We start from the raw sequence: 7850 nt of genomic DNA on the forward strand, positions 1-7850 counted from the left end.
AATTTCCTTACCAATATCTTGAATCTCAAGAGCTGTGTCTGATTCTGCTTGATTTTTATAAGACTTTTCCAAAGTATCAAGTTTTGGAATTGAAGACTTGATTTTTTTATTGTAAGAATTCTTTAACATCTCAACTGATTTTGCTTCAAAGAGTAGTGATGGGAACTACAGTTATAACGGTAATAAGAAGAATGTTATCCAGGTACAAAGGCCAGACATGGAAAACAGACGTACAAAGAACATGAAATTTGTTAAAATCAAATATACAAATTAACAAAAGCAAATGAGCAACTATGACTCCACAATAAACTTGGAGCATGGACCAGGTGCGCCAGTAGGGTAAGCGTCCTCTGCTTTTCTAGATACACCCGCCGAGTTGCTAATAAAAAGTCAAGCCCGGGGTAGACGAAAGAGGAAAGGAAAACCATGACACGTTGAACAATTCAGTTTTCATGGCGCAGATGGATACACCATAGCGATCCACGATTTCATGATGACCATAACATAAAACTAATATAGGGATGACTTCAATCTTGTAGCAACACAACCCTGTTCCAGAAGTTTATTTGTTAGAATTCTAGCGCGATACAAAAACTCTGCGTAGTTTCGGCAAGCTCTGGCATAATGTAGGAGTTGTTACATGTATAAAATGTTTTTAAGGGGGATAAGAAAATATCATATCGTCAATAAAATTTTATATGATTTCAAAATGACCAGTCCCCCCTCCCAGGTAAATAATGATAAATTTGTATATACATATGAATCGTAAGGGGAAAAGGGGGCTATATAGTCAAATTTTGTGTCCTGGACCTTTTATGTAATATTCAAACCAGAACCTTCTTTTTCGCCTATAGCATCTATTTATAGCATTGTATTTATATAAAATCATATATCATTGTCCTGCCTTTCCATTTCAAATGTGATCCTAGCCCCGACTCCACTCATAAAAATCAACATGGTTACTCGGAGGCGTATTCTGGTGGGGGAGTGCGCCCCCTAAAATTTGCAAAGCATGGGTTGTCATGGGTAGATTTAGGCGGTTTCAAGTTGAGACTTAAAATTTCTAGCTAATTTTATCACAAAAGATATCTACATTGCACCCACTCTATACTGTTTCAAAAATTTAACCTGAAAATTTGTGTCACCTCGCTCCGCTCGCCAGAATTTTTGCTGTGCGCCCCTATCTAAAATCCTGGATCCCTCCCTGTTACTCCTACAACGTAAGAGGTTGGAATTCCGTTCCTCTATACACCAGGATGGCACCAAGTCAGAAAATAGCTTGCCAGACAACCTTTAGCATTGCTGGAGTACAACATGGTTTGCTACATAAGCATTGTATTGTTTTTTTATATATATATTTCTTTATTGCTTTTATGGAGAATATTAAAATAGTTTCAAAACAGGCAACTTGTTTCTTGCTAGACGGTTAAAGCAAAATATGATGAAAGCTATTTACAGGTTAGTGAACAGGGACGGCTCCAGACACTTTGAAAAGGAGGGGTGCAAGCCAAAGTGATGGTGATGCTAACACATTATTTTCCTTGTTTTGTCAATTTTACACATGAAAATGACTAATTTTCTGGTAAAAAGGAGGTGTGCCAACCCCCTCTGATCAATGAACGGGTATTACCAGCACAGTTGACTAATAATTATCATTCGATAAGATGTCCTATTATACAGGTGCATCATGAGCTTATGGTATGATTATCCTCACCTCAACATCTCTCTTAACTTGTGAACAAAAAAAATCACAATTTACCAGTCTTGTAGAGTTTATACAAGGAAACCATGAATTCAGATCAATTCAATGTAAATTATAGGTGCAAGTACATGGCATGATTATGATTAGCTCAAAACTCAACAATAAATCCTTCTTTTTCAAAATGTTTAATGTCTGTGAATGTTTATATTTTATTCAATTTATCCATGGAACTTGTTTTTTTTTCATTGATTGGTTGTGGTTTCAGTGCATATTGTAATTATTTCTTGCATTACAGTACAAGAATGTTTTACTGTATGAAATGATCCTGCTTTATACTACTCTACTATTATGACATTTTGAGGCAGTTTCATAGTGCTACCTCACAGAATCAACAGTTGCTTAGCCAAATAGTTGTTACACAAAATTACTTGTTCGAGAAGTAGTGAAAGATTTAGCACTCACTAGTCATAAGTAGAAAACTTAAATACATGTACCATTTATGTTTGCCAATGAGATAGTCATTCAAAAAACAAAGCAAGTAACGATTAAGCTTCTACAAGTGAAATCACCACATGGATATCAATAATGGGCAAACCACATACCATTAAGCAATCTATAAAAAGGCCCAAAAACAAATAAAGTAAAACTATTTACAAAAGACCATAATCAACCTAATCTACAGAAAACAAAGAAGTATTTTTTTAGCTCAGTTGATAGACAGCTTGCAGTGCAAGGGATTCTAGGTTGTATTCCAGGATGGTACTGTCAAGAAGTATACATGGCTGTTATTGTATACATGTATGAAAGTGACTTTTACTTTTGAAGCACAACACATTTAAACCTTGTACATTTGCATAAGAAATATGATTTTGAAAATATTTATTTTCAAACTTCAGCTTCATATCAGCTTTCATTACAGTGCAAGCAGAGATTTGAACAGCATTGAAGATCATCTAAATTATACATGTATGAATTCTTTTCAGTCATATATATGCCATGGATGACCTGGAAGTATAAAAATCAGTAATAAATATACATAATACTCATATTCAAAGTTATTGTGATTCATGAATCCTGTATTGAAGTAGACCTCTATTTAAGTAAACCCTACATTATATGGCTCATTGGATGTTTTTTTTTCTTCAAATAAAACATCCCATTATGCTAAAATATTATGTCTATGTTACAACCTTCATTTAAGTGTCATGGGAACTGCAGTGCTACATTTTAAGTGATAAACACATCTGGGATCTATCTACATTACACATGTAGAAATAATACAAATACATTTCTAAAAATAAATTGACTAATGAGAGTTTCTAGTGAACAATCAAAAGACTTTGAAAGTGGGGGTCCAAGCTATTAATTTCCTCATTTTTGCAAAAATTTTCCACATTACTTCCAACATTTCACAACAAAAGAGGTGGTTCCTACCTTTGGAACACCCCAAATCAATATTAATTTAAAAAAAAAAAAAAGGCATAAAAATACTGTATACAGAACCTCAAATACCTACACAATCTATCATCATACTTCATTTGAACAGAGCTTCCTGTTATGTATGACTTGTCTGGTAAGTTGTATCATTGGTAGGTGAACATGATGGCTGCATCCAAAATTTTCTGGAAAATATCAAAACATATTTCCTTTTAATATGGAAAGAGATACTGAAAATCAACATGGATAGACTTTTATCATACTGTGATGACTATGGTATAATTGTACATGTTCATGACAACAGACTGTGCAAAAGAAATCTGATGACTGATAAAACTAGTTCCTTATCCTTAGTTACTGATATACAATGTAAGTCAACAGCTTGTATTTATGGATCTATTAAAAAAGTAAAAAAAATAGCACGATAAACATCTTAAAAAATTGAAAATTGTGTCATATACAAGGTCATACAAATGTATATGTTAATGTTTAGATTAATTTCCAAACCATATAATTCATGTAGTTTACTTCAAGTTATGTATGAAATGTTCTCATATGACTTACATGTACAATACTGTAACATTGGAACATTAAATATTGCTTTTGATTGCTCTTGGTCAACTGTTCAGCAATACTTGTTTCACTGGAGTTTCCTTGACCTTGTACATGAATTTATTTTTGTTCTCAAAAATGAAATATGGGGTACTGTACACACAAATAACAGATTCTTGTAAGGTTTTGTATGTGTTACCCTCATCATGTTCAACAAGTTTGTATCATAGACTGTTTCATTTAAATGAAAATCAACAGTCATTGACTCAACGACAACTCTTCTTGTCTTTATAAAAATGTTTGTATGGACTATGGAACATGTATACAGTACACATGTAAGGCTTAAGAAAGTTTTTTGTGTACCATATCTCCTGTAATTTGAACTGTACTCATTTACTTAGACTACAACTCATGATTTAGACAAATTATAATTAACAAATACATGGTATATGATAAACACTTAAGTTATTTATCATAATTCTTCATTATTGTAACTGTGTTCGAGCTAAATAAAATATTTGTATTTTCATCATGGCGGCACTGTAAACAATAATGAATGCATATCATTAATGTTCGTTCGTTTTGCTAATCAATTTTTTGAGATATAAAAATATAAAAACAAGAAAATATAGCAAACAATTGAAATAAAAGCGAACTGCCATGTTCGGAATGAAAAAATATACTCAAATAAAACATTAATTTAGCGACAAATATGCCGAAGTTCATAAGCAAGCTGCTGATAAAAAAACACGATGGAGAAAATTTTAAATAGTTTGGTGTTTTTTGTAGAAGGTTTGGAATTATCTCAAACTACGATTTTTAGGTTCATTTGTATTCACCTTAATGTGTTACTTACTTTTTGGTGGAATATATGTCCATATGTGAGTACACGAAACTGAAATTCAGACGACCCCTCCTAATGTGACAGCATGGTTTTTCACAAAATACCGTTCGGAAGTCTGATTTTAGTTCAAAAGTCACGTAAAGGTCCGAGAATTCCGAACTCATGTTTCCATGGGCTGCTCACAATTGAAGAGCTGAAATACCATGATTTCCCCGCCATATTTCTGGTTCCCTGCTAATTTAATACTTTAAGTGGTAAGTCTCATGTAGCATTTTCATTCGGAACTTCTGGGTTTTTTCTTTTGCTAAAGGTAAAGAGCAGAAATATGTCGGGAAATCGTGGTATTTCAGCTCTTAAATTGTGAGATAACATTTCAAAATATCCATAGAAACAAGACGGCGGATAAACAATACGTTCAGTGCAAAATTTTCGTAGAAAAAATAAATATGGAAACATATCGATCTTGGAGGCAAGAACGAGAAATAATTGTATGAAAGTAGTAGTACAGAACGACATGAATTAAATGGCAAATTTTTTGAAGGAACTTATGAGTAACTTAAAAGGTAATTAAAAAAACTGCAAACAGGCTGAGGTGAATTCGAGTATATACTCGAATTCAACTCAGCCTGTTTGCAGTTTTTTTAGATTAATTTATTTTATTACTCGAAATTTCCTTTAAAAAAACTTGCATTTTATTTATGTCGTTCTGTACTACAATTCTCATAAAATTATTTCTCGTTCTTACCTCCGAGATTGAAAAAATTTATAATTTATTTTTCCTACGAGAATTTTGCACTTAACGTATTGTTTATCCGCCATCTTATTTCTATATATTTTGAAATGTTCCCTATTATCTCACAATTGAAGAGCTGAAATACCATGATTTCCCGCCATATTTCTGTTTCCCTGCTAATTCAATACTTAATGTGGTAAGTCTCATATTAAGTACCAGTTGTAGCATTCTCATTCGGAACTTCTGGTTTTTTTCTTTTACTAAAGGTAAAGAGCAGAAATATAGCGGGAAATCATGGTATTTCAGCTCTTTGGGGCTAATACCATTCACAGGGCATAGTTAAAATCCAACACCACCCAAAGAGAGATAACTTAAATTAAATTGTATTGGCTTTTAACTATATTTTTTGAAATTAATACGCGGCCAAGCGCAAAAATAGTTTGGCGTCTCGATTTACATGTACCAGTTCGACAATATTTAGCTGAAAATTAGCACTTAAAATGTTTGAAATATCATTCATTTGGGATATCGGTGAAATATTTAAAGTTTAAAAGAGAATCACGCATTAATTTGAAGAAAGCATTTCCGTCCGTGAAGTTATCTGCCGGAATCCCTTTTGTCATTCCTATACTTACAATGCTCGAAGCCACTGACGTGACTTCCGAGTAAAAAGTACATATTACAAAAAAAAAAAAAAAAAAAAATCAATTCTGAGTCAAAACAAAACTAAGTTCCCCTGAAAGAATAATGGTCAACTCTTAATAAACCTCTACATCAATTTGAACAAAACTGTACACCATTGATGTATGGCAGATGGTAGATCCTTTACAACGATTACTCATTTCCTTTGGATTCGGCAAATAAGTACTGTGTCCATCCTTTGCTCAATCAACCGCGATTTCGCGTGCATCCTCTAGTTTTCTTAATACTGAATTCGTCCTCACAGTGCACCAACCAAATCTATTTTTCACGATCGTTGAAATATTTGATATTTTTTTTACTTCGCCAAGAGGTTTTGCTTTTTCAGTTGTTAAAGCTTTGTATTGAAGTAAGAAATTGATGTTTATATGCGCAAAATAAATGAATGGAATGTATTGGGATTAAGGGACTCCGCTCCGCTCCGCTCCACCTCTGCATCCCAATAAACTCCATTAATTTACTTTGCGCATACAAACATCCAATTAATTCAGATTAAGTTTTTTTTTTTAATTTTGTAAAATAACTTGATCATAATATGATGAAGGTGACACCTTTTAGCGCTCCCGAAGAAACATTAATTAAAATCAACTTTTTTTTGTTAGTTCTGATTTTATATTTTATACTTACAACCTTCAAGTATGGCAACTTTTGTAATGATATATATATTTGTCCTAAAGCATTATACTGATTGTCATGGTCTGATATGTTTATTGGGCGAAATGTCCGACAGTCATAAGGAATTATTGGTTGTCATAGTCCGATATGTCTTTGGGTCGAATTGTCCGGCACTGGTTACATGTAACATTGTGGTTCTTATAATTTCTTTTGTTGCATTTAGTTTCGCTTCATTCTGATTCATTTTGTATAGTTTAATTATGCATTTATAACGATTTGATTCGTTTCGATTGTTTCTGTTATCGATTATTTTCGTTTTGTTTCGTTTCGTTTTGCAAGTTTTATGACCCGAGAATTATGGGTAATATTGATTACGTAATTTTCGTAAACATATGGCGCCATACTGCAGACTATAAGGCCAACCCTATCTTGGAAAAGCTATGATTCGATTTGTATTTAATTATCGAAACTAGCAAATATTTTCCGAGGCTGGTTTGGCTCTCAATCGCACATATGCAGGTATACGCAAATGAAGCTGCCATAGGGTATGCAAGTCACGTCAAGTGATTCCGTGATTTCATGAGAATGGGTCCTCATCTCCCATTCAAGTGCATAGAGATTCGTCATTAACATAGCATTGAGTTCAATGTTAAAAGCAAAATATATTTTTGTGAAAAAATACCGATAAAAAAATGACAAATATATAATTTTCCTGGATAAAAATGTTAAGAAAAGCATAAAAATAGAAGATTTTGCTTAGTGATACAGCGTTTTAATTTCCCGGAAGTGAACAATAAAATGCAGACCGGACTCGAATTTCTATACGTTCTACATCTAAAATTCCGGAAGGAAAACTGGAACTAGAACGAGACTTACAAACCCTATTATGCTGTTTTTCAGCTCCTGAAAATGAAGGTACAAACCGGATATTGATGCTTTTTCTTGCCCTAAGTATACAGAACCAAGTTGATAATACAACCATAAACGCTCCCTTCGGAAGCGTGTAATTTTTATAGTAATTTTGCAACTTGTTTTCTCAAGTAAAACATGGACTTTATTTTCTTAATAATAAATATTATATAGTCCTGAATAAAGCTAGATCCAACCTCAGAATTCCACTGAATCCATGATAGAGATATTTCGGCTTTATCATAGACGTTAAACGGAACCAATATGAGAAAAAAATCAATGACATCTTTAATGAGACATTGTGTAGTATATCATAACAGGGTTAGGTGTACAATCTTTAAAATTACGAGAATTTTCAT

This window comes from Perna viridis, chromosome 7 (genome assembly GCF_037379345.1).
Source record: "Perna viridis isolate PV_CMFRI_1.1 ecotype Kerala chromosome 7, ASM3737934v1, whole genome shotgun sequence".
Lineage (NCBI taxonomy): Eukaryota > Metazoa > Mollusca > Bivalvia > Mytilida > Mytilidae > Perna > Perna viridis.